Genomic DNA, 27,566 nt, shown 5'->3' with positions numbered 1-27,566 from the left:
CACTCAATCTGAAAAGCCATCCTTTCTTTTTATTTATTTATTAATTATTATTTTTTTATTTTTTTAACCCATGCCAGGGTAATTTTTTACAGCATTATCCCTTGCACTCACTTCTGTTCCGATTTTTCCCCTCCTTCCCTCTACCCCCTCCCTCAGATGGCAAGCAGTCCTTTACATGTTGAATAGGTTACAGTATATCCTAGATACAATATATGTGTGTACAACCGAACAGCTCTCTTGTTGCACAGGGAGAATTGGATTCAGAAGGTAGAAATAACCCGGGAAGAAAAACAAACATGCAAGCAGTTTATATTCATTTCCCAGTGTTCTTTCTTTGGGTGGAGCTGCTTCTGTCCATCCTTGATCAATTGGAACTGAATTAGCTCTCTTTATCGAAGAGATCCACTTCCATCAGAATACATCCTCAAACAGTATTGTTGTTGAGGTATATAATGATCTCCTGGTTCTGCTCATTTCACTCAGCATGAGTTCAGGTAAGTCTCGCCAGTCCTCTCTGTATTCATCCCGCTGGTCATTCCTTACAGAACAATAATATTCCATAACGTACATATACCACAATTTACTCAACCATTCTCCAATTGATGGGCATCCATTCATTTTCCAGGAAAAGCCATCCTTTCAACATGCAGTTATTAAATGTCTACTGTGTGTATCAGGCACTGTACTAAATCTGGGGAGAGAACAGAAACAAAAATAAAACAATTCTTTTCCTCAGGGACTTTACATTTTCTAGACGGAAGAAACAATGAAACGAGGGAGCGTGTCAGGAAAATTCTCATTGGGGGTGGGTGGAAGGTTCTCACTTAAGCTAAGCCCTGAAGGAAGCAGAGGATTGTTGGAGGCCTTGGTAAAGAGAAGAGGTATTCTCAGCATCATGGAAAATGGCTTGTGCAAAGATGCCAGAGTACATGAGGGGGAGAAATAATATGGGATTAGTCAGGAAAGATAGGATTCAGTCAGCCTGGGATGAGCTGAAGTGCCTAGACTTGTACTTGGCCCCTGAGGGAGGAACTAGGAGTTATGGGTAGGAGTTAAAAAGAAGCAAATTAAAGCTTGAGAAATTTTGCTTTGCATGATAGTTAGGGTGATTTCTAAGTGGAATAGGTTGCTTCAGGAGGTAGTGAGTCTCCATTCAGTGAAAGAGCATTAAATGGGAGTTTTAGTTTAGTGTAGGTTGAGCCAAGTCCCCAAGATCTCTTTCAATTGGGATATTTTGTGATTTCTCTGAATAATCTCTTCTAACTTTAAAAATTCAATGATTCACTATGAGAAATCCCTCTCCATCAGCATCACCCAATCCCTTACTTTGAATCTCATGGGCTCATTGGCTGACTTGCCACAATTCTTTTTTTACCATTCTCCACATAGTTGTCAGGGGAGTCTTCTCAATATGCAGATTTAATCATAATATTCTCCAGCTCAAAGACCTTCAGTGACTCCCCACTGACCACAGGACAAAGTTGAAGCTGACATTGAAACTCTCCACTACCTGATTCTAACCCAGCTTTGCGATCTGGGCTCTCATCATTTCCCTAAATGAATATCATGCTCCACCCATTTCTTAACTATCTTGTCTCCCTGCCTTTATCCCCAGCAATCATTACAATGCCTCTAAAAGTAATAAACAATTTTGTCAGTGATTGAATGTTTATCCATAGGGTTCTTTCTTCTTAGACCATCTTTCCATCTTCTCTGCTGTTGAGATAAAATATTAGACTTGGAACCAGGAAAACATGGGTTTGGAATCATACCTCAGACATTTATTGTATGACTTGGAACAAATCACTTAACTTGTTTTTCTTTATCTCTAACATGAGGAGACTTGAAGACTATCAAGATCCATTCCATCCTATGGGTCCTATGATCCAGCCTTCAGATTATCTTTGCTCATAAAGATCTTGTTCAAATTTTTTTTAGAATTGGCATGAATCCACTTTGTCTGAGTGGCTTTCCTGACCATCTCATCCAGAAGTAATTTCTCTCCCCTCCAGAATCCTATAGCACTTGATATCATTCCTCAAACATCGTTTTATATAATTATTATTTGTGTAAATGTCACCTCACATAATGAAACACAGAGCACTTTTCACCTAACAAGTGCCCTGTAAATATTTCTTAGATGAAAGGAATCTGCAAAGTGGATAATCCATTTATGGTAAATAGCTTGCTCTACTCCTTTGGGGTGGGGGTGAGAAGGACTCTAAATGCATGGAATTAATCAAGTATTTAAGGTCCTGTTATATGTAAGGCACTAGGCTAGTTGCTGGATTTCAAAGACAAAAAAAAAAAAAAATCCAAGAAACAATACCTGCCTCAAAGGGCTTCCAGTCTACTTAACCATGTTATACAATCTGCATGGAAGTAAGTAATTTTTTTAAAAAAGTATGTGAAGTAAATGCTCAGAAATTGTAGGAGAGAGAAAATACTAACAACTGATAAGATCAAGAGATGTTTTATATAAGAGATAGCATGAGAGTTGACTCATGGAAAAATGTTTGCAGAAAAAAGGAGAGAAGGTATTTCAGATGCATAAGAGCTTGGAGGTGATTTGAAGAGTCAGTTTGGCATGGAGGATATGTTAAGGGAAGTAATGTGAAATAAGACTGGCAGAGTAGATTGTGAAGAAGAGAAGATGTGTTCAAAATACCAATATAAGGAGTTTATATATTTACTCTAGATTAGACGCAATGGAGAGCAAATAAAAATTTTTGAGCAGTGAAAGAATGTCATAATCTAATCTGTGTTTTAGAAATTGAGACTCAGGAAGAAGAGGACAAATTAGGAAACTATACTATGATTTAGGCAAGAAGTGATGAAAGGTGTGAAAGATGTTCTGGAGGTAAAATCAACAAGATTTGACAACTGACAAAGTGACTTACAAAGGAGAGAAAAACATGGAGGATATCACGGAGGTTATTAACTTGGGTAGCTGGAATAATGGACATGCCTTCAATTGAAATAGAGAAGCTTAAAGGAGGGATAGTTTCTGCAGAAAACATGATTTTCCTTCTAGACATACTGAGTTTGAAAGACTTATTAGACATTAAGCGTTTTTAAAGTTCAGGAAATAGATTAAAGTTGAATATATAAATCTGGAAGTCATTGGTACAGGGATAATCATTAAATACATGAGAGTTGATGAGATTCTCAAGAGAAGTGATGAAAAAAAGAGAGAGGGAAGAGAGATCTCCCCTTTTGATGTTTTTCATTTCCATCATGTAGCATTTCCAGAGAGTAGAAATCAAAACACAGAGTGACTTAGTCTTTGATAACTAGCCCAACTTGTATGCTATATAAATTAAGACATCTGGAACCTCTTCTTTTTTCAGGGAAAAGAATAAAAGTCAGGAGGCCTGAGTTCTTCTCTTAAATCTACCACTATTTCTATATGGGAGCATAACCAAGTGACTTCATCTTTCCAGGGTTTGCTCACTTGTAAAATGAGTGGGTATATACTCTCTCCCTGCCCCTCTCTCCCTCCCTCTTTTCTCTTCACTCTCTCTTTCTCTCCTTTCCTCTCTTTCCCTTTCTTCCCCTCTCGGTATATATATGTTTTATATATATATACAAATATACATGCACACAAATACATATGCACATATACTTGTGTATATATAGACCCACAAATATACCTATAAACACATGTATATATACATGCATACATAAATAGATATACACATATAAAAATGGGAGGCGATCTCAATCATCCCCAGGTACTCTACTAAATACTAGGGTTGCAAAGGCAGTTTCTTCTCTCAAGAAACTCGCAGTCCAATGGGAGAGAATCTCAGAAACAAAGGCCCCAGAGCTAGAAAAGGTCTCCTGTGGAAGGTGGAATATAAGCAAAGCCTTGAAGGAAGCCAGATGAGGGTGGGGGCAGCAAGTACGAAAGCAAAGGGTCTAGAGAGGAACTCTGCACATAAGTAACAGCCAGGGGGCTGATGTTGCTAAATCATAGAGCTGCTGCTGAGCCTGTGTCTTGGCTTTTTGCTTCTTACTGAGTTTTTACACCTGTAGGAGTCCAATCAGACTTGTATAGGATACATCAGGGGTATTATTCTTTTTTGATTAACAGGCTGATCAATGGGAGGATACATGTGACCAGGAACAGCCATTTCCCCCTCAGCTGTCACCACGTCCATTGTTGTACTCCCAAAGCAGATCTCACATTCCTTCTGCAATTCCTTGAGAGCAGTTTCCTTATCTGTTGGACTCATATGCAGATTCCCATTTTAGGAAGATCCACTGCTTGGAAGAGCATTTCCCCTCAGTGCTTTATTAGACAGGTATCCCAAGGTTCTCATCTACCATAGCACTCACTTCTCTCCCAGTTTCTGACATCTGTCCTAAGCCCTAAGTGCACATGGTCCTACCCGCCCTGCTCCCAGGGTGCATTGGTCTCCAGGTACATTCCCTGGCTGTCAAACTTCCTGACCTGTCTGCTACTGCTTCCTTCTCCCCACCTCCATCTCTACCTATTGAGCTACAGTGTCCTTCTTCTGGATTTCTTTAATATCCTAAACCAGAAGGAATAAATCGATGGGAGATCCTCTCCCCTGTTTCTTTCCTTGGCCCACTGATGGAAGGAGAATTGCTTCTTGTCCTAGCTTGTCAGATTTGCAGAAGTGCTAACAAAGCTGCCCTCCTCTCTGCAGGACACCATGTTTGTCTATAATTGCAACTCCGTCTCCAGTTGTAAGGGCAGCCAGCTGTCGGTGCCCATCACCGGCTGTCTTCCCATCTTGTCTTTCACATGTCCCTGGAGAACACCCTGGATCTCGCTGACATTGGGTTTTCTGATGCCCTCGGCTTGGAACAACTGAGATTATTCTGCATGTTTTTAGTCTCATCTCTTTCCATTGCAGCTCTCATTTCATCTCTTGTGTTGAATGGAGTTAAGTGTTTTCCCCCTCCCCCATCTCTCTACTCCTTCCTCCTCCCTACCTACCTCTTGCTCTCCCCCCCCCCCCACCTTCCTCCTCCATTTTGTTGATAGATTTGGTATATTCCTAATGGGTAGCTTTTTTTTTTTAAAATAAACAAATCATTTCAAAACAGGAATACTGTTCCCTGTGACTCATGAAATATTTGAGAAAATTCAATTTGGATCTACAATTCAAATGCTGAAAGAACCAAGTGCAAGGCAGGGAACAACTTGGAATGCATTTTTCATATGGTTATTCTAAAGTAGGAAATCAGTTGCCAAAAATGAACATTTACTTCTCTTAGGATCAGAGATTTAGAAAGGGAGGAGACGTTAAGAAGCCATTTAATCCAACCTCCTCATTTTACAGAAAAGGAAACTGAGGCTTAGAGATGTACCCCCGGGGTCATAGAGGTGACCCAGTTGGAGGTGTTGGAGGTAAAATTTGAACCCATACCCTTGGCTTCCAAGTCTAGCACCTACAGTACCATCAGGGGAAGACCATTAAGAACAGTATGTTCTTCCACATTAGTTTTGTAAAGACATTTTGATGAAAATTCTAAAGTTTAGATCCTAGAATTGACAGTTGGCCATTGCTCATCCCCGCTATCATTCTCTGCAGCTCCCAGTATCCCTGAGCTGAGACAACACAAATATCTGCCCACATCAAGCACGTTTAGTCTGTTTCTCTGAAATTCAGTCTATAGTGTTGGCTTTTTTCCTTCTATAGATTCAATCATAATCACTTTAGATTCTGAACATGACAGCCAGGGCTGTTTTTCATAACTTTGTTTTGTATTTTTCTTTCCTATGCTCTCTGCCTCCTTTCTATCTCTCTGTGTCAAATATACACATTTTCCCTTGCTTATCTGTCATTCAAGATGAACATAATCCTCTGTCCCTCTCTGTGTCTGTTTCTATCTCTGTCTCTCTGTGTGTCTCTGTCTCTGCCCTCCTCAGGGAACCAGTTTCTATTTGAATTTGCTATAGCTACAGAAATCTCGAGTTTGAACCTCCTCCTTCCTCTCTCTCTCTCTGTCTCTCTCTCTCGTTCTCTCTCCCTCTCTCCTCTCCTTTTCTTTCCTCTCTCTGAGAGAGAGAGAGAGAGAGAGAGAGAGAGAGAGAGAGAGAGAGAGAGAGAAGGAGAGGAAGGAGAGGGAGAAGGAGAGGAGGGAGAGGGAGAAAGGGAGGGAGGGAGAGAGAGGGAGAACAAAAAGGAGCAGGGAAAGAGAGAAAGAGGGAGAAGGAGAGAGGAAGAGGGAGAGAAAGAGAGAAACACAGAAAGAGAGATAGAGAGGGAAAGAGCCAGAGACAAACAGAGAGACAGAGAATTACAAAGAAACCAAGAGACAGAGAGAGACAAAGAGACAGAGACACAGAGAGAGACAGAGGATTATATACAACTTGGACTAAGAATATAACAAGGTAGAGAATTGTGGAGATGACAGACAAGTGGAAGAAAATGTATCTTTCTAGACCAGTGGTTCTCAAACTTTTGTTTTCAGTATCTTTATCTTATTAAAAATTATTGAGGATCTCTCCAAAGCGTTTTTGTTTATCTGGATTATATTCATAGACATTTACCATGTTGGAAATAAAAACTATTTTTGAATTTGTAGACCCTCTAAAAGGGTTTCAGGGATCCCCGGGATTCTCTAGACCATACTTTGAGAACCACGGTTCTAAACGTTCCTTCTCTACCAGCCATGTTGTGCCTGATGGTCTGCCTGGTCGGGTCCTTTCTTCTTTCTGTAGCTCAGGCACAGGCTGCCTGGGTCCTATGCTGGCCATCACCTGACCTTTCCTCCTCTCTGAGTCCCTGTGGGGATAGCACACTTTGAATGAGAGAGGATATCCTGTATCTTTGGGTATTCTAAGGGCTACCACAAAAAAAGAAGGATTAAATGTCTTCATGGTCCCACCAAAGGGCACTGTGGAGCCTTGAGAGGAAGCTACAAAGATCATTATTTCATCTGGTCATAAAGAAACAATTGTTCATTTCTATGCATTCCCAGGGAGAATGGGATGCTCTTGGAGGCAGAGGGTTCATTCCTTGATGAATTTTTATATCTAGGTCCTGCTAAGTACAAAGCATTGTGCCAAGCCCTGGATTTACAGAGCTGAAAACAATGCTTTCCCTCAAGGAGCTTACATTTTATTTAGTGGAAATGACATATATAGAAGTAAATGCAAAGTAATTTGGGGGATGGGAGGAGAATGCCAAAGCTGGAGAGTCAGGGAACACTTCATGTAAACGGAGCCTTGAAGGATTTGGGGACGTGGAATTAAGGAGGGAGTGCATGGAGAATAACCTGACTTGGAGAAGGAAGATTATCCATCAGACCAAAGATCTCACATTGGAAGGAGTGTCAAAGATCATCTAATTCAATTCTCCTCATTTTACAGTTGAGGAAACAGGTCAGAGATATCCAATGATTTTCCTGTCCAACACCCAGATGGTAAATATGGCAGGTGGGATTTTAACCCAAGTTGACTGCAGAGCAAGTTTTAGAATTCCTCTTAGTTTAGGTGGAACACAGAGTGCATGAAGGATAGTGATGAGAAATGAGTCTCCAAAGAGGAGTGGAGATAGTTTGTAATGGCTTGGGCTGTTGCACAGAGGAATTTATAATCAATTCCAGAAGCAAGATGGAGCCAGCGAAGATTCTTGAGCAGAGGAATGGCACAATCTGACCTCTGCCCTAGGAATATCAATTTTGAAATCAATGTGGAAGATGAATGGAAGGGAGAAAGTCTGAAGCAGCAAGGGCAATTAAAGAGACTATTGTGATAGCATATGTGGAAGGAGATAAGGGCTTGAAGACAGAGGGGATCTTGTTTGAATGATGACTTGTCAAGAATTCAATTAAACGCAACATTGGGACAATACCGTTTTAGGCACAAGGATGTGTCAGTTGTGTGATCTTGGTATTGCCCCCGAGTCCCATTCGCCCTCAATCTCTATATTGGGTCATTTGCTAAGTCTTGCTGTTCCTACCACTTTTCATTCCCTATCCCTTCTGGATGATCATACAATCACCATCTTAGTCCAGACCCTCATCATCTCTTGCCTAATTATTCTAACCCCCTTTTGTAAAAAAAAGAAAGATTAAAGGTTCAACATTCACCTTTGCAAAACCTTGTGTTCCAGTTTTTTCCTTCCCTTTCCCCCACCTCCTCTCCTAAATGGCAAGTAATCCAATATATGTAAAATCTCCTTATTGCTCTCACTGCCTCAAGTCTTTCTCTATTCCAATTTACACTGTATACAACTGTCAAAGCCATTTTCCTTAAGTGCGGGTCACTCTCCTATTCAAGCAACTCCCGTGACTTCCTTTGACCTCTAGAATAACCCATAAATCCCTCTATTAAACTTTTAAATCTCTCCATAACCTGATTCTAGCCTAACTTTTGGCTTCATTGGACATCAGTCTCCAACATGGCTCCTATCATCCACTATCTCCATCCCCTGTCTCTGTGTCCTTGTACTAGCCATTCCCCATGCCCAAGGAACTCTCTCTTTGCCATCATCTCATAATGTCTCTTTCTTTAAAGTGTCAGTCATGTACAGTCTCCTGCATGAAGTTTTTCCCGACCCCTTAATTGCTAGTGTACTTCCTCACAAATACGACCTTGCGTTTAACTACTATGCACACATCACATATATATAATTTATTTATATTCTATATAATTTATATATTATATATAAATACGTTTATATATTATATATAATTTATATATGTATATTTATATGTTATATATAAATATATTTATACATTATATATAATTTATATATTTTATGAATATAAATATATTTATATATTATATATATTTAGATTTCTGCAATATCTATTTGTATATTTACTTGTCTCCTCCCATTAGCATGTAAGCTCATAGTTAATGAGGAATGTTTAATTCTTGGAACTGTATCACCAGCTCGGGACACATAGAGGCTTAATAAATACTTGTCAATGGCTCAGTTGAAGCACAGACAAAAATAAAATGGCCTTCTCCTCAAGAACTTCCATTCTACTGCAGAGAAAATAGCATGTGTGATGGCAAGGGATCCTTTTTAAGCACAGATTGCACTAAATGGCCTCTAATGTCCTTTTCAACTCTGTGATTCTGAAATTAATTAATTGGCCGAGTCATCTCTTCCATTCAGTCAATCAAACAGTGACCCCGGTCTCCGTGCTTCAAAGGATTCTTAAAAGGGAAAGGCCCCCAAAGTCTATTTTTTGATTTTTATATAAATCAGCAACCACGAAATCCCTAAGTCCTGCTTGTCTAGTTAACACGACTAAGATTTTCCAATAAACTATTGGAAGTGATCATTAAACGCAATCCACAATGAGAAGCTCCGCGCTGGGGAGAGGATTTTCTCCAGTGGGTTTATATTGGTGAGGGAACACAGAGTTAAGCCAAACACATAAATTGCTTCCAACCTTATGGATCTAGAGTTCTGAACCAAACTTGAACCTTGTGGGGGTTGAAATGTTTATTCTTGGCAACATGAAGTTTCCTAATTCTTGGAAAGGAGCTTAAAGTGGCTTATAAAAAAGGCTCATGAAGAATTTTGTGCATCAGACTCTTACAAAACAACCTTTTGATGAGTTAAGTGTAAATGAATCTGGAACAGACGGATTAAATTTCCCTGAAATACACATGGGTTTAATAATTGGGGGAGAGGGGAGTACTCGAAGCAAAATGCTCAGTTGGCTTTTTTCGTGCCCAAAACATTCAGGAAATAGTTTGTGCTCAACGAGCCCTGAATGTGGTTGAGTTTGTCTCTCTTTCATGATTACCTTTTAGTGTTGGGACTAATTGCCCAGATTAATGGCCGAGAACCTCCACTAGGGTCCTATTTCATTGTGCCATGGAGGTGACCCTGAGATCTGGAAAGGAAGCACAAATCTTGGCAGATCCAGGATTGCCAATTTTTGTCTGTATACCCCAGCTCCTGGCACCGAGCCCTGTCCATAGTAAGCATCTAGTAATGTTTGAATTAAAATTTACCAAACTGGGAAGGCTTTTTGGGTCTGCAGATAAACAGTATATCCAAAGACCAGCCTGTTGGAGAATTGTCACCAGTATCGCTACCAGGGGATGCCTTTTTCTACCAGAGACGTTCTTAAAGATCACGAGCTGAAACCGACAAAGCTTGGCACAGATCATCAGTGGAGGGGACGCTCATGTCGAGGAAGTCACAGATCTTTCAGACAATAGTTGGGAACACAGAATGTTATCAATCCAGAGCCCAATATTATCTATATAAACATCCAGCTGACCTTCCTCCTTCCATCCTCACTATTCCTGACTCAGGGGACTTGGCACTTTGAGATAACAAGATGGTTCTCTTAATGGCCATTAAACTAAAAGAGCTGAAAAAGGAGTAGATAAAGAAGAGAATGATCTCACCCTCAAAATTCCCTCCCTTTCATGCAAAACAAAGGAGTCCCTCAAGGAGAGGGAGTAGGTATAGTACTCTAAATGATTTGTGACCCCATATGGAGTCTGGTAACTGAATATGGAGGTTGTGAAATTATGATTTATTATTAGTAAATGTTCAATTTATATACCTATATACTTGGAGTCACATAAAAATTTCTCTGGAGAAAAGGGTTTAAGTTTAAGAAGCCCTACTCTAGACCAAAGCTGCTTAAACTGTGGGTTACAACCTCATATGGGGTTCCAACTGAATGTGGGGGTTGTGAAATTATGATTTATTATCAGAAATGTTTTATTTCTATACTTATTTTATATGTCTATATATCTGAGGTTTTGTAAAAATTTCTCAGGCAGAAAAGAGATTGCAAGTGGAAAAAGTTTAAGAAATCTTGCCCTAGAGAAGGGGTGGGGAACCTTTTATCTGCTAAGGATCATTTGGATATTTATGCCATTCACAGCCCATACAAAATTGTTAAGTTAAAAACTCAAGCAGTGGGAAGTTGTTGTACCTAGCTTTCAGCTTATCATCGCTGGTGGTTGCCTTGGCAGGGCTGGACCAAATGATTCCATAGGCCCATGTGCTGGATATTCTCCACACCCTGCTCTAGACTCTCATACCTAACAGTGATTTCTCAGGGCTAACTATATAATTTATGTTGACTTATCTATGTATGCATTGCTTCTTCTAGTAGAATGTTAAACTGTTAAAGCCGGGGACTCATTTGATTTTTCTTATTTCCAAGACCTAGATTATGGGTGATTTTCATAGGCCTAGTATGGGAAATATTCCACAGGGGGGAAATTTTATCAATGATTTAGATGATGAAATAAGAAGCATGCTCATTAAAATTGCATATAAAATCTAGACTACCAAGAGAATGTGTTTTTAAAAAATTAAAATGCATTATCAGGATTTTAGATTATTAGGAGATGGTGATTAGGTTCTCAGTCATTAATCTTGGTCATCTAGGCCAGAAATACAATAAACTTTAATGAGGACAGAGTTAGAGTAATTCATGGATTCAGTGAATGCTTATTAAGTGTCTATTATATACTGGGTACTATGGAAGCAAAGACAACAAAAATAGTTCTAAACTTCAAAGAACTTACACCCAAATGGGGAGACAACATATACATATATTGGTATTACCTCAGTTATTTAAACTCTCATCCCTCTCATAAGTTATTTAAACTCCCTCCCTCTCATAAGGACATTTGTTGTTATTATTATTGTTCATTTCAGCTGTGTTCAATTCTTCGTGACTTCATTTGGGGTTTTCTCGGTAAAGACACTGGAGTGGTTTGCCATCTCCTCCAGCACATTTTACAGATGAGGAAACTGAGGCACACAACCCTCATACTCTATCCATTTTACCACCTAGCAGCCTTCAGATATTGTTACTGAACCTTTAAGGAAATGGAATCCTGGACAGTGACAAACAATTAACAAATTAATTCACTTTGAAGAGAGTCACAAGTCATGGTTGAAACTTTGTGAGATGTAGAAAGGACTGGGGCAACTTCTTCCTGGGAGATTGAGTTAACTGTCATGGAGAAGAGTCTGAAAAGACATTTTGAGAGAACAGAGTTTATGTCTTATTCTTTGAAGAAGATATTCCCAGAACAGACTTTAACTTCTATCCTGAGAAAGCTGAAATGTCATCATTGGACTGTGATTCAGGACTGTGGGGAGTCAGCAGTTGATGACAAGTGATTCTGGTTGGGATATTTCTCACAGTTGAAACAGTGTGTGTGTGTGTGTGTGTATGTGTGTGTGTGTGTGTGTACATGCACATGCACTGTGTGGATGTCAGAAGTCAGGAAACTGGGTTAATCTGGGCAAGTCACCTCTGATTGCCTAGCAGAGGCAGAGGAGAAGGAAATGGCAAACCATTCTAGTATCTTGGCCAAGAAAACTCCTTGGATACTTATGATCCATGGGATCAAAGAGTTACAGATAACCAAAAGACTAAGCAACTACAAAGTATATTTTTATGCACATATATGCACAATACACATACATGTATATATTTATATCTTCCTTTGCAATATCTATTGCTATTAATGGAAAAGGAGAAAAAGTTTATGGCAAAAGAAATTCTCTATTTTGTTTTACTTTTAAATTATTTATCTTTAACATTCAGTTTTTAAAATTTTGAATTCTAAATTCTCTCCCTCCCTCCAGACAAGGCAAGCAATATGATACAAATTTCACATGTGAAGTCATACCAAAAAATGTAAATAAAGTAAAAAAAATCTGCTTCAATCTATACTCAGAGATAAATTCTTCATTATAGGTTCTTCAGAGATGTCTTGGATCTTTTTTATTTATAGTTGATTATTGTTACAATATAGCTGTTATTATATACAATGTTCTCCTGGTTCTGCTCATTTTGCTTTGTATCAGTTCATATAAGTCTTCCCAGATTTTTCTGAAACCTGACTGTTCATTATTTCTCTTAGCATAATAATATCCTATCATAATCATATACCAGAGCTTGTTCAATCTCTAATTTGTGAGCATTCTCTCAATTTCCAATTCTTTGTCACCAGAAAAAAAAAAGAACTTCTATAAATACTTTTGTACAATTAGATCCTTTATCCTTTTCTTTGATCTCTTTGTGGGTAGAGACTTAGTAATGGTGTTTCTGAGTCAAAGGATATGTATAGTTTTATAAGCCCTTCGGGCTTAATTTCAAGTTCTCTAGTTTTTAAAAGCTAAAAGAGCTCAGAGCTAATTAGAGTATATTTCTTAGTAACATAAGGATACATCAGACTGTACTCCTTGATTTGACTTTGAACCCAATATGAGAAAATTTATAATTGTTAATGAATTAGGTACAGACTGGGAATGGGGATTTAATGTGTTTGTCCTCAAGAACACCTAAGGAAGTGTCCCTTTCACCTTTTGATACATACCCCTATCCCTATTCATGGGATTGCTACAAATGGCTTACCCAAAACCCATTTCATATGAGTTTGTTCCATAAAGGCTTGGCTATAAAAGTGGACAAAACATCTGCAAAGTAGAAAGAAAATTACCTTGAAGTGGGAAAGGACCAGCAGTTTAGGGAAAGGGAAAGGAAGTACCAGAAAATGTCTTATTAAAAATGTACCTGTAAGCTGGGTCTTGAAGGAAAATAAGGATTCCAAAAGAAGAAAAAGCATTCCACTTGTAAGGTTCAGCAAATATAAAGGTGTAGAGATTACAGGATGAACAGCATGTGATGAACAACAAAAAGACTGATAGAACTGTACAATAGAATGAGTGGAGGGAAATTATATGTAATAAGGCTAAAAACGTAGGTTGAGGCAAGGCTATAAATGTAAATGTGAAGGCATAAATGTCAAACAGAGAGATTTGAATTTGAGCCTCATAGTAATAGGTAGCCACTGGATTCTACTTGACAAAGAGAGTGACATGGTCAAAATTGTGTTTTAGGGGAAATATTCTATTGGTTGTTTAGAAGATAGTTTGGATAAGAGGTAGGCAGTCTATTATGATGGTTCAGGGAAAATTAATGGATTGAGGACTTGAATTAGGTTGGTAACTTTATGAAAAGAGAATTTTTTAAAATGTGGAGGAAAAAAAAACTAGTGTCAGATTAGATGTAGAAAGGGAGAAAATGACACCATGATTTTGAATCTGGATGACTAGAAGCATGGAAATATTCTCAAGAAAAATAGGGAAATTCAGAAGATTTGTGGATATTTCTACTTTGAACATAATCAATTTGAGATGTCTATAGGGAGGACATCCACTTTAAAATATCCAAGAGGTAGTTGTTGAATTTAAGGGAAAGACCAAGGCTGGATTTATTGATCTGGGAGTTAATCTGTAAGGTAATAAAAATCATGGGAACTGACAAGATCATCAAAAGAATGGAGAAAGTAAAATAAAAGGATCTAGGATGCAGGGATATGCCACAGTTAGGGGGCATGATATAGTGATGAGCTCCCAAAGGAGATTGAGATGTCAGGGATATAAGGAGAATCAGGAGAGAAGAGTATCATAAAAACCCATAGGGGGATGTAAAATAAATAGTGCCAAATGCTGAAGAAAAGTTTAGAAGGAAAAGAAATATGAAAAGATCATTAGATTTGGCAAATAGGAAATCATGGGTATTTAGTACTATACCAATCAAACTACCAAAGGGATACTTTACAGAGCTAGACAAAACAACAACAAGAGATTTCATTTAGAAGAATAATAGATCTAGAATATAAAAGAAAATAATGATTGAAGGGAGGAATAAAGCATGAAACCTTAATTATATTGACCTCAAATTATGTTATAAATCAGCAATCATTGAAATTATTTAGGACTATTTAACAAATAGAAAAGATCAATGGAATAGACTAGATAAAAAGAATCAGGGAAAAATTGAACTTAATAGAGGCCATCACTAAAGTTAAATTAATCATCTTAATTACATGAAATTGAAAAGCTTTTACAAAGACTAAATGAATTCAGAAAAAGAAAGGAAGTGGTTGACTGGGAATGAATCTTTGTACCAAATATCTTTATAAGTATCTGATATGCAAGATATATAGTTTATTAATAGAAATATTTAAGACCAAAAGTAATTCCCAATAGATATATGGTTAAAGGACATAATTAAAGAGTTTCCAAAAGAATTGCAAGTTATTAAAAAAAAATGTTAAGGAAGTTCCAAGTCAGTAATAATGAGAGAACTGTACATCAGAACAACTCTGAGTTTTCACTCACACCTAACAAATTGGTGAAAATGACAAAAGATGGGAAAGGTCATCGTTGAAGGATTTGTAGAAAGAAAGACAGCCTCACTAAAGCATTGTTGATAAATTCCTCAATTGTTCATGAAAGGGGAGATTTTCTCATCTCTTCTCCAGGGCCAACATTGGTCCTTACAATTACATAGCATTTGGCTTTGTTCTGGTGTTTTTTTAATTCTTTTTTTGTACATTAGTGTAGTCATTGTGTTTATTGTTTACTTGTACCTGTTTTCTTTACTTTCTCATTTCACATGAGTCTTCCCATGTTTCTCTGAATTCTTCATATTAGTTAATAACATATGACATAATAATATTCCATTACATTCATATTCCACAATTGTTTCAACTTTCCTTAATTGACAGATACCTGCCTTTTTACCCAGTTGTTGGCTATCTGAAAAAAAAAAAGTGTTGCTATGAATATTTTGGTATATGTGAGATCTTTCCAACTTTGACATTCTTGAGGTATGTATCCAGTCAATGGGCATAAAATATCCAATTTAGAATTAGAATTTATTTGGACCTGATCTACAGGGAGGGCAGCCAGTTTGAAATATCCAATAGATACTTGTTGAACTTAGTAGAAAGACTAGGACTGGATATATTGATTAGAGAGTTATCTGTAAGGTGATAAAAATAATGGGTACTGAAAAGATCACCAAAAGAAAAAGTAAAATAAAGGGAGCTAGGATGCCAACAGTTAGGATAATGGAAATAGTTTTCCACAATTAACCCCCTGCTTTGATAAAGGAGAAAGCTGGGGAGAAGGACAGCAGAGCATCTTGGTTGGGGTGACACAGCGACTAAGTCGCAGACGCAGAAGTCGATTTGAGATCCAGTGAAGGTTTAGGTCCTTTAACCACTTCAACCATGTGCTGCCCATCTGTAGCCTCCCCCATATTTTCCTATGGCTTGAAACTTGCTCAGCTGTGTGAATGTGAGTGGAGCAGGATGAATGCTGATTTTCTTGTTTCTCTGCCAGTAAAATCCTTTCTCTTTGGTGTCCTCTGAAAGCAGCCACATTGCTGTTTTTGCTCTCACTTTATTTTCTCTTCAACTTGGAAACAGCCTAATTAGTTAATGCTACTAGAAAGTTGCCTCCAAGTTGTCAGATGGCTCATCAAAGGCTCAGAGCCAGTTCCTGGGGGAGATTACTCATTAGTCTTTATAAATTCAAGGTTAAAGGAGATTTTCCCCCCTTCACCTTCAGAAACTTGTAAGTTGTTCTCTTGCCTCTTCTTGTTCCAGTTCAAAACCACAGGCAGCTATGGCAGACCAAAGGAGAGCATTAATTTGAGTCATTGAAATAGAATGTTTGGCTAATTTTTTTTTAGAAGAAGTGTCCCCTTCTCATCTGTTATACTAAAGTAATCCAATTTTTCACTAGCACTAAAATAAAATTATTTCCCCAATTCCTACTGCTCCCCAAGGGCACATTTTAGTGAAGAATTACACTGTGTTAGGTAGACAACCCATCAAGTACCATCATTGGTATTATCACATTCTTAGACAGACACTGCAGATGACCAATGAGCTGAGCCAAGAATTGAGCAGGATGATGAAAGCAGGCTGGATTGGACTTAGGAAACTGTATGATTCTTTTAATGGTCCTAAGCTTCTCCCTGAAATAAAGACGCATATTTTTTAATACCAATATTCTTCTGGTGATGATGTACGGCTGTGAGTCACGAAATACCATGGTTTCTGAAGAACTGAAATTGAATAACACCCAAAGGGCAATGGAAAAGCATATGGTAGGCGTGAACAGGCTGTAATACATTATAAATTTGGAAGTATGCAAGAGAAATAGGGTATAAAGAATGTCATCGGAGATGCAGGAATGAACTAGGAACTAACAAGTAAGAGGGAAAATCATTGGATGGGCCACATGTTCCACTGGTTTCCAGGCAGCATCAAGAGAATTATAAGGTAATTTAGTAACCTGAATTAATCTGCATAAAAATTTGTAGAAGGACATGTACAGAGATAGTACAGGTTGGACAGGGGTGGATGACTTGTGATCTGCCTTATTGGAAGAGATATAAAGATGGATGAGATCACAGATCCATGGGAGCATCTAATTACTAAAGATAATCATTCTTGATCAAGAATCATCTATCCTATCTCAAATGAAATAACCTATTTAAAATGCTTCACAAGCCTTAAAACACCATATAAATGCTGACTAAATTATTATTTTAAAATAATCCCTTTCCTTCAAATAACCTACACCAAGATTATTAGGTCCTGCTTCCCAAATGTGGCTTTTATCAAGTTCTTCTGAAAACTCATGCAATTTTAACCTATTGTACTTTAGGGCCATTCTCTGATGCTCTGTCCGACAGTGAAGAACAGACAATCACTCTGTATGTGATGTACCTTCATTGACTTGAAGGTTGCTGGTCCAAATTTTCTGATGACTGGCTCTGGCTCCGCCCTGTCTGGAAACAGGATATTTACAGTCACTGCTGGGTCTCTCTGCTCTCCCCAAATGCATTTATCTTTGGCCTCTGCATAATAAAAACACATTACTCTCTATGTATTTGTTTGATGTCTCCATGCTCTTGTCTATCTTCAGCATGTTGGGGACTGTTGCTGCTGCTTGCCTTAGATTTGAATTTCCTCCAGGTCTGGATGGGAGACATCTCATTGCCTAATACAATTACAAAAGCTTTCTAAAAATGGCAGTATTGGAGATGATAATGATGTAGTTATAGTTCACCTTTCTAGACTTTGTTTTCCCATATACAAAGTGAAGAGGTTGAGTTAAGAGATCTTTAAAAATAATGGCTAACATTTATATAGCACTTCAGAGTTTTCAAAACACCTAAAAATATCTCATTTTATCTTTACAGGAATCCTGGGAGTTAGGTGTTATTACTATTCCCACATTACAGATGAGGATACTGAGGCACAGAGACTTATCTAGAACCATATAACTAATAAGTATCTGAGGCAGAACTGGAACTCAACCTCTCCTGACTCCAGGTCCATCTGTAGAACCACTGCACTATCTTGTGGCCTTCAAGTTCTACATTTATGATCTTATGAAAGGGAAAGATAAATTTGAAATATTCATGTAGACATTCTCGTCCAGATTGACATGGTCAACAAATACATTCTTGTAGAAGATATTTCTTTTTTTGTTTTGTTTTGTTTTGTTTTTGTTTTATTAAAACTTTTTATTTTCCAAACATATGAACAGATAATTTTTCAACACTGACCCTTGCATAGCCTTGTGTTCCAAATTTTCTCCTCCTTCTCCCCAACCCCTCTCCTAGATGGCAAGCAATCCAATATTTGTTATATATGTTAAATCCAATATATGTAAACATATTTATACAATTCTCTTGCTGCATAAAATAATCAGATCAAAAAGGAAAGAAAATGCGTTAGAAAACAAAATGCAAGCGAACAACACAAAGAGTGAGAATGTTGTATTGTGAGATCTTTCCTTTTACATAATAAAACATCCCTTTTGGTACCATTTTTGAGATCATTTTGCTATCTTCTTTATGAATCAGTACTCTTAATCCAGAGTATTTACAGTACCACATTAAGGATGATTGAGTCATGGCTAGTGGAAAGACGAATTTATTCTTGGGTTTGTCCTTTAGAGAGAATAGACAGATTCTGAGAGATCAGATCTTATGAGTTTCTGGAGGGTGAATTATTCCAAGGAGGAATTTCTAGACAATATTGAATTCTTAGACTAAGCATCCTAGAAAAAGAGGAAAGAAAATAAGCAGCTGCTGAAACTAAGGAGTGGCAAAGGTCAGAGATGTCCTGGGAAGAAGCAAACCCAAACCTTGCCTTCCATTATACTGTGAATTAAAAGAAAGTTGATTGTCTAATGACTTTCTTCCTTTCTGTCCTTAACCAAATAGTTTATCCTTTTAAAAAGACTCTCAATTTTGCTGACTGAAACCCAGCAAGATATCTTGGGATGTATGGGCTAGATTTCCTTTTTTATGATTTCTTTCTTAAGAACCACGCCTTAAATCTAGATCACTCTGGCTCTCACTGATTGGCCAATAATAGTTCCCAGGCCAACCCTAATTTGGTCATTTGGGGGCCCTAATCCCTAATTGGTTTAGAATGAATATAAATAGCAATTGCTTCTGTTTTGGCCAGAAATATTGAAGGCCCCCTCCTCTCTGATTGTTTTTTTTTTTTTTTCGAATGTACACTTTTTTTTTTAATTTGCTGAGGTACTTGGGGTTAAGTGACTTGCCCAGAGTCTCACACAGCTAGGAAGTGTTAAGTGTCTGAGGCCAAATTTGAACTCATGTCCTCTTGACTTCAGGGCTGGTGCTCTATCCACTGAGCCACCTAGCTGCCCCTCTCTGATTGATTTTGTTTTTATTTTTGACTAGGTAAAGTTCAACAATTCTTTGTCCCATTTTACTTAGTCTTAATTACTGAATGGGTGCTGCCTCAGTCAAATTGAGACCTGTTCAAGACCTTAGCTTAGAAAAGTCTGGGACCATCTCCAGTCATCCTGATCCATATCTTGCTACTGGACATAGCATTCCAAGTCTTGCTTGTCCTCCAAGAAGATCAATGACATCAGAAAGGTGATGTCATGACATGCAAGTGAATTGGATTTAGTGAGGGAGGGCTTTGCAAAGTCACCTGCCTCACTTTCCCTTCCAGAACCATCTGGGTCCAGTGGCCAGATACAGATTAGGATGATGGGAGATGCTCCTGGATGCAGTGGAAGATAGACCATGACAACAGGGAGAGATGCCATGACTTGCAAGTGAATTAGATTTAAGTGAGGGAGGACTGTGCAAAGTCACCAGTCTTATCTCACTGTCCCCTCCAGAGCCTTCTGGGGCCCAAGACCAGATATGGATCAGGATGACTGGAGATGCAGTGGGAATTGGCTTTTTTTTAAAAACTGTAAATCAAGAAAATTTTATATACCCTGGGGAAGGTGGAACTTAACAGAATGAAAGGTTGAATCTCAATTCCAAATACTTTTTTCTCAGCTACCTGGCAGTGCTGCGAATTTGGAGATCTGTCCCTACAGGGGATGGAGCCTACCAGAAAGGGAAAATGGAATTGTCTTGATAACTCAGAGGCCTAATAGGAATTCTTTGTGTGTTTCTACTTAATGTCAGGTGAAATTTAGCCTGTCTTTTGTTGGATGTATTGTCAGTCTAGGTGCTTGCATTGGAATCAAAGATTTTAATATCCTTTTCGGTAGAGAACTAGAAATACGCCAGATATTAATGTTCTAAAGGTGAGTGATGGAAAGGGGGAAAAAAGTGACTTATGAGACTCCCAGGGCTTAAACCAATCCAAATTAGCACAAACTTGGAGATGTGGATCCTGGGTTACATTTTAAAAAATCATTTAAACATAGAACAGAACTTTAAAGATCATCTAGTCCATAGTGGCTCCCATTTTAGAGAGGAAGCAACTAAGGCTCAGGGCTATTAAGTTACTTGACAGAGGTTGTCAGTTAGTGGACCTAGAAGCTAAGTCCTTTTATTTCTAATTTAGTACATTTTTCATTATATGAAACCATTATCATAATCTGACTGAATTACCTTTGAAAGGGTTAGAAAAGGGGAATAGCATTCAATTTAATTCAACAAATATTTTAAGTACCTACTATATATACTTTAAAAAAATTTTAATTTATGGAATAAAACAAGCATTTCCATTACACAGCACAATAAAAAAAAGATAATTGCATATGAAACTGCAAATCTGCTAAGTCCAATTTGCCATTCCTTTCAAAATAACAAAATTGTCATGTAAATTTTTCTTCCCTTTCTCCCTGCCCACTGTAGAGATGGCTACTGTAGATGCAAATAGGTGTATTTGTATGAATGCAGACATATACATGAACACATGTATGTGAAATTATTCTGTATTATTCTATATATTATTCTACTATTCAATAAATACTTTTATGTTCATTTTGATAAGTTCTAGGACTAGAAAAAAGTGAAAGTCTTTTGCCCTCAAGGAGTCTGCCACCTAATTGGGGACTACAATATGTACCCAAGTAGGTAAATACAAGATAATTTGAAGGGTGAGAGAGTCTTAATAATTAAAAGAATTAGGCAAGCCTTTGGGGAGTTGAGATAAGCCATGGGAACAGCTTGTTCAAATAAATTCACAGCACTAGGAGATATCACGCTGAGATTGGGGACCAGTGAGTATCCTGGTTTGGCTGAAACATAGAATGCATGAAGAGGAATAATAGGATACAAGGTTGGAAAGTTAGACTTGGAGCCAATTAATGGAGGTCTTAAATGTCAAATGACAAAAGATGTTTAGACTTTCTCCTAGATCTGGAGAGAGCTGTAAAGGTTTTTGATCATGTAAGGAAAGGGATTCTCTATCAGTGACTTGGGTGGGTTAGAGAGTCAGCTGTGTGGGGTGTGAATTAGTTAAAAGGGGGGCAGACTGGAAATAGGGAGAACAAGTAGGAAGCTATTCCAGTGTTTCAGGAGAAAGTCAATGAATTAGGTTGAATTAGGTTGCTGGCTGTGTGAGTGGAGAGAAGAGAGTTGTGGAGATAAGCTCAATGGGTTTTGGCCAGTGATTGAGTGGTGGGGAAATGAGAGAAAATGGAAAGTCAGAGGTAACTGAGATGGCAAGTCCTGAGTGACCAGGAGGATTAGAGTCGGGATGATGAGGGACCTGCCATGGGTTTATATCCTAGGGCTCCTTCCTTTAGCATGGAAGACAGAAACATCAGGATATTTCCTGGGGTGAACAGTAGCTTTTTCCCAGAAACCAAGTGCTCAGGAAACTCTGACCAGCACTTTTAGACCAGTTCCAGGATCAGGATTTCTGAGCAAGGACACTTGAAGCCACAGGAATGTCCCTCTGAAACAGGGACTTCACAGTAAGTGACTCTGGATGGAGAGAATGATGCATTTTTCCATGTGACTCGGCTCTCTGGTTGACTGTCCGACATGCTCTTTTCCCGACCATCAGGCTGTGTGGTTGCTCCCAATGTATAGATTAATTCTTGCTTCGGTAGTTTACAGAGTTCCTCTCCCCGGCCCCCTCCCCCTTCAGCCTGCTTATTCTCTAATTGCTGGGCTGGTAAACAGCTAGATTTATTACTGCGTTCATCAGTGCTGGCCCTTGGGTATAACATGCCTTCCCTTGCAGCCTGGTTGGTGAATAATGAATTAATGAGCCTGCCTCAGGTTCAATAAGTAGCTGAGCGTTGGGGAATCTCGATTGTACTATGCAGGCCACATCTAACTGCTTATCTCCCAGAACATCCCGGCCCTCTACTCTCGAGCAGTTGCCACCTTCTGGGTTCTGAGTCACCGAGGCAGCCTTCAAAGGGCCTTGTCTCCTAAACCCTCAAGAAAAATTGCTCAGAGAACTTCATTTGTTATTTTTTCCCCCAAGGTTCCATTTCTTGGGAGGAATGGTGGGGAGAGACAAATCTAGACCTGTGATTTCATCTGTTTGAGGAATAAAGGTATGGAAATTATCTGCACACTGTGGACCAGCAATGAATCTTAAAGAATTAAGAGCCCAATGGCATTTCTCAAAGTCCCTTTGTTCTTCCATCAAGAGGACTTAGTGTGATACAGATCACATCTTAGGAAGTCATATGTGTATTGGTTATTGTAGGAAATGGATGGAATGGCTCTCCAGGGGAAGAACTAGGATCTTTCTCTTCTAGGCAATGTGTTCTGCAAGACTAAAATTAATTGAGTTATTATAGAATCACAAATCTGATACCCTTTTTTGGTATTAGAGTGATGGGAGAAGAGAAAAGATATGAGATATATCCTCAGATGGATGGATTTGAGAATCGATTCCCTGAAGCTTTTTCTACAAAATGACCAAACCCTATAGTGATCTAGCTCAATTGAAGTTTTAGAGCCAAAAGAGACATTTATGGTCATCTAATACAAATCCTTCATTTTACAGATGAGGAAATTGAGGCCTGTGAAAGTTAAGTGATTTGCCCAGGATTATACAGAAAATCCTTTTCAGAGATTTCAAATGATGACTTCCATAGTGGAAAAAACACTCATTTTAGAGTTAGAAGATCTAGATTTGAGTTTTGATTTGAATACTTATTAGTTATATAATGCTGGGAAGCCACAATCAAACTTAACTTTACTTTTCTCATTTGGTTTTTAAAGAGACTTAAAGGACTGTGATGTAGAAATCATTTTATAAATCTTGAAGTGCCATATAAATGTAAGCTTATTATTTCTGAGAAGAAGAAGGAAGAGACAGTAACGAATAGCTACACGGTTGATATAACCAGGGTACAAGGCCCATGATGGCTGCACACATATTCCTCATCAGAGAATTTGGGTAAGGGATTTAACCTTCTTTGGCCTCTGGTTCCTCATCTATAAAATGAAGGTGTTAAACTATATGATCTATAAAGTTCCATCTGGCTCCAGATCAAGGTGTCAATGAATACATAAATAAGGGTAAAATGAGTCTCTTATAAAAAAAGAAATTCACAAATGATATGGACTTAGTAATGACTCAGAGTTAAGTACTCTACGACTTTGAAGCTTCCTAATAATAATTGGGGGGAAAATCTATGGATATCTGCATAAATCCAATTTAGTGAGCCAGGAGAACACACCCATGAGAGCAGAGAGACAAGGTCTCCATATAGCACGGAATTAAACATGTAGAATCTATAAAAAGGATTTGTCTAGATCACAGTAAGTTCTGATCAATTGGCAGAAACTCCAACGTAACTTGTTCCCTGTTATTTCTCGTAAAGGATCAGTAGGTTGACTATAAAATTCAGCCATCATGTGGAATTCAGAGAAGACGCTATATAGTTAAGTCATGAGGAACTGGATGCTATGTTAAATCCTAGCCCTCCAAGCTGGGGGGCTAATTGTCAATAAATATGTAAATGTCTTAATTAAGTGCTAAATGCAGAGGATATAAATAAGAAAAGGAAAGTCAGAATCTGCCCTTAAAGAACTTACAATTTGATGGGGAAGACTACAGTCAAAAGGGGAAAGTAGTTACTGTGAAGGCATGGTGGAAAAGTCAAAAAGTTTCAAAATGAATATAAGCAAGGGGGAAATGAAGAGATATCTGAGGTCTATCCTTACCTCTTTCCTTAAATGAAGGAGTTTAAAACGCTGCTTTTAATCAGAGGGGCAGGGGATATTGATGAAGTGTGAGTAAGAAAGCTTATTGGATCTGGCAAGATGATGGGACTTCCCAATGGTGAGTTTACTGAGATCATGGTGAAGACACAGTAAAGAAGTCAGTGAAATTCAAAACAAGTTTTACTAGAAATGCAAAGATTCTAAAACGAGTATGGTTAGAGACAAAGAAATCCAAAACAAGTAGCTATTTGGGAAACAGAGATGTTCTTCACCAGCACCAGGATTTTATATATATTCTTGGTGATCATGTAATATACACACATACATACATATACATTATATATGTATGCATGTATATAATATGTATGCATATATGTGTATGTGTGTACATATGTGTGTGTGCATATGTATTGAGAGAGAGACAGACAGACAGAAAGAGAGAGACAGAGAAAAAGAGAGAGAGAGAAGTAAGATGGACAGAAAATTTCAAGACATTCAATTGCGTAGTCAGCCTAGTTTCAGGCTCTTCAGCCCCAGGATCTCCTTAATTATTGGGCTAGGGATGGGTCCTGGAAAAGAACCAGTTGGCCCCTTCCCTCCCCATTAGAGACCCTCATGAAAAGGAAAAATGAAAGCTCCTGCCACAACTAGAGAGACCCAAACATTGTCATATATCTGGAAGCAATCCCACCCTTCTATCTCATTGATACACAATTCGATGAGTTATTTGTCAAGGACAGTGATTTCATCAAATTAAACTTCCAGGAAGGCCGGAAACCTGGTCAAATATGTAAACAAGATAAATGGAAAATGGCTTTCCCACTCTGGTCTGTATCAGTCACTCAATCAACAAACATTTATTTATTTTTATTTATTTTTATTATTATTTTTTGGCTCAGGCCATTGGGGTTAAGTGACTTACCCAAGGACACACAGCTAAAGTGTTAAGCGTCTGAGATCAGATTTGAACTCAGGTCTTCCTGACTTCAGGGTTAGTGCTCTACCCACTGCACCAACTAGCTGCCCCATAACAAACATTTATTAAGAACCCTTTATATCCAGATACTTTGCCAAATGTTAGAGATGCAAAGACATAAATGAAATAATCTCTGCCTTCAATGAGCTTATGTTCTTTTGGGAAAGGCAAGTTGTATGTGTACTGGCCATACCTTAGGAATACATTGTCCAACATGGGGCACTTTGGGGGAGCACTTTACGTCTCCGAGGGACCACGTGATAATAAAACATCCTTTGGTTGGCGGACAAAGCAGAAGGACTAATGACTCCCCAGAAGCTGAGGTAGAACTGCGGGTATGCACAAAGTTCTGGTGACTATTTCTTGTTTTCTTCCTCAGGGAGTGAGAGGATTGCTAGCAGACCTAGGCAGGGGCAGCAGGCTCTGTCACCGTGTGTCTGTGAATGTATGGTGATTCTCTTTCTTTTATGAGCATTGGAGACTGAGTATTTGTTGATAGAATGGGGCGGGTCATAGGCTTTAAAAGGGCAGAGGAGCTGTCAGAAGTCCAGCAGCTGGATAGGTGATAGAATATGGCAATAACAGGAATAATTAAATTCTGTGAGCAGCTCAGCCCGAGGGCTCCATCCAACCCCACAGTGGACTGGCCAGAAGCTAAGACACTGTACTGAAAGCAAGGGAGGGGTTTATTCCCAGGCACTGGTGAGGGTGCCATGAACAGCAAAAAGCCTGGGCTTCAGCCCCACGTGTTCCTTACAGGGGTGCTTTGGGATCTTGGTGCTTCAAGCCTGAACGACATTTGTGCTTTATATGAATGAGACTAGGGCGCACCTTCCAATTTTGGGGGATGTTTTTTCTGTACTTGCTTAAACTGGTTCATGGGAGTGAAAAGTTTTTAAATGATGGTATCAGAAACTCAAGACCTTCAGGGTTTCTCCTAGAGCCACCAGGTAGGAACCCGATCTACCAATTCAGGTAGATAGTGGAAGAATGAGTCCAGAGAGCACACTAAATGTGCTTAACTATAGAAAATGTATAAGGAATAAATAATGTGATTTTTCAAGGTGGGGAAAGGTGCTCCTATAGAGGAAAGTATATGGCCTTGTGTGGGAGGTAGCATTTACAACGAGCTTTGAATAAAGCTAGGTATTCTGACAGGCAGGGCTGAGGAGGGAGGACGGTACAAAAGTACTAAAATGGGAAACGGAGTGTTGGGCGTATTGTGTATGAGGAACAGCAAGAAGGCCATTTTGGTTGGACCAAAGAGTACATGTATAATGAGTTTGGGAAGGTAGTTTGAATGCAAAGCAATACCATTTGTTTTGTGCAAAAATTCCTTTAAAGAATTGTGATTTCAGAGAGTTCCAAAACCTGGCAGAACTGGGTGAAGTGGTTTACCTCAATGATTCCTTCATCCATTCCTGGGTTTCTGCCCAGCATGTCAGACCACTTCAAGTCATCCTCCAGTGGCTGCGCCAGCACTAACTACTATCTGCCAAAATGGGAAAATGCCAATCTGTGAAGGAGATGTAGTCCTTGGGGGTACACAGTGGGGAAAACTCCATGGACTCCAAAAAGATGGAAGCCCCATTAGAATGGGTGACCTCCAAACCAAACAAAAACCCACTCCAACAGCAGTTTCTTAGTTTTCATCCCATTTTATTCCCAGGCTCTCCACCCTGATGAGAATTCTCACAGAGCTCCGAAGCACTCCAAAGCTTTGGAGATAGAATTCACATAGAAGCCTAACGAATCAGTGCATTTCAGTCTTTATCTTAAGATGTTAACAAATAGCTCATTGGAAATCAATGCACCCAACATTATCATGGAATATCTCCTCTCATTTACTTGTCCCAACTTTGCAAACACAACTACTAATTGACTAAAGAGAACTAGAAGAAGGATCTGCTCATGGTCAGAGCCATCTTTGAAGTCTGGAGATACAGTTTTGATGGAGTCTACACTGACCGGAAGAACCCAGAGCACACTAAGACCTTCTGGAGATCAACCAATGAAAGATCCATTAGGTACCATTTTTATTATAGTCAACTGAATCTTCGCTTACCCTCCTAGACATCTGTCTCCAGATAGATCCAGATGAATTTGGATTCCACACTGAATTTAGAGTCATCTCCAATATGTTCTTCTATAAATTTTCATCCATGAGCCCCTAATAAATTCTACAACAGTTACTTTGCCAGAAATAGGCAGGGATGCTTGTGTTTCGAGCTTGCTCTGTCTTTGAATCCCAATCCTTGCATCCAAGGGAAAATCAGAATTTCCGATGGATTCTTACACTTTTTGTTGTCTTATAGATCCCTACTGGCCAGTCTTAATACACTAGCACTCTCTC

General features: G+C 38.7%; 1 long non-coding RNA gene across 1 annotated transcript; it reads right to left on the bottom strand.

The window, feature by feature from the left end:
- On the bottom strand, positions 1 to 27,566 carry LOC127547177 (uncharacterized). Its single transcript, XR_007950086.1, has 3 exons — positions 27,279 to 27,566; positions 17,528 to 17,589; positions 1 to 691 (listed from the first exon to the last, which is right to left on the bottom strand). It is a non-coding gene; the product is annotated as an uncharacterized LOC127547177 (long non-coding RNA).

Source organism: Antechinus flavipes, chromosome 2 (genome assembly GCF_016432865.1).
Source record: "Antechinus flavipes isolate AdamAnt ecotype Samford, QLD, Australia chromosome 2, AdamAnt_v2, whole genome shotgun sequence".
In the NCBI taxonomy this organism is placed as follows: domain Eukaryota; kingdom Metazoa; phylum Chordata; class Mammalia; order Dasyuromorphia; family Dasyuridae; genus Antechinus; species Antechinus flavipes.
The sequence above is the reverse complement of the archived record's forward strand: the minus strand, read 5'-3'. Positions and strand labels throughout refer to the sequence as shown.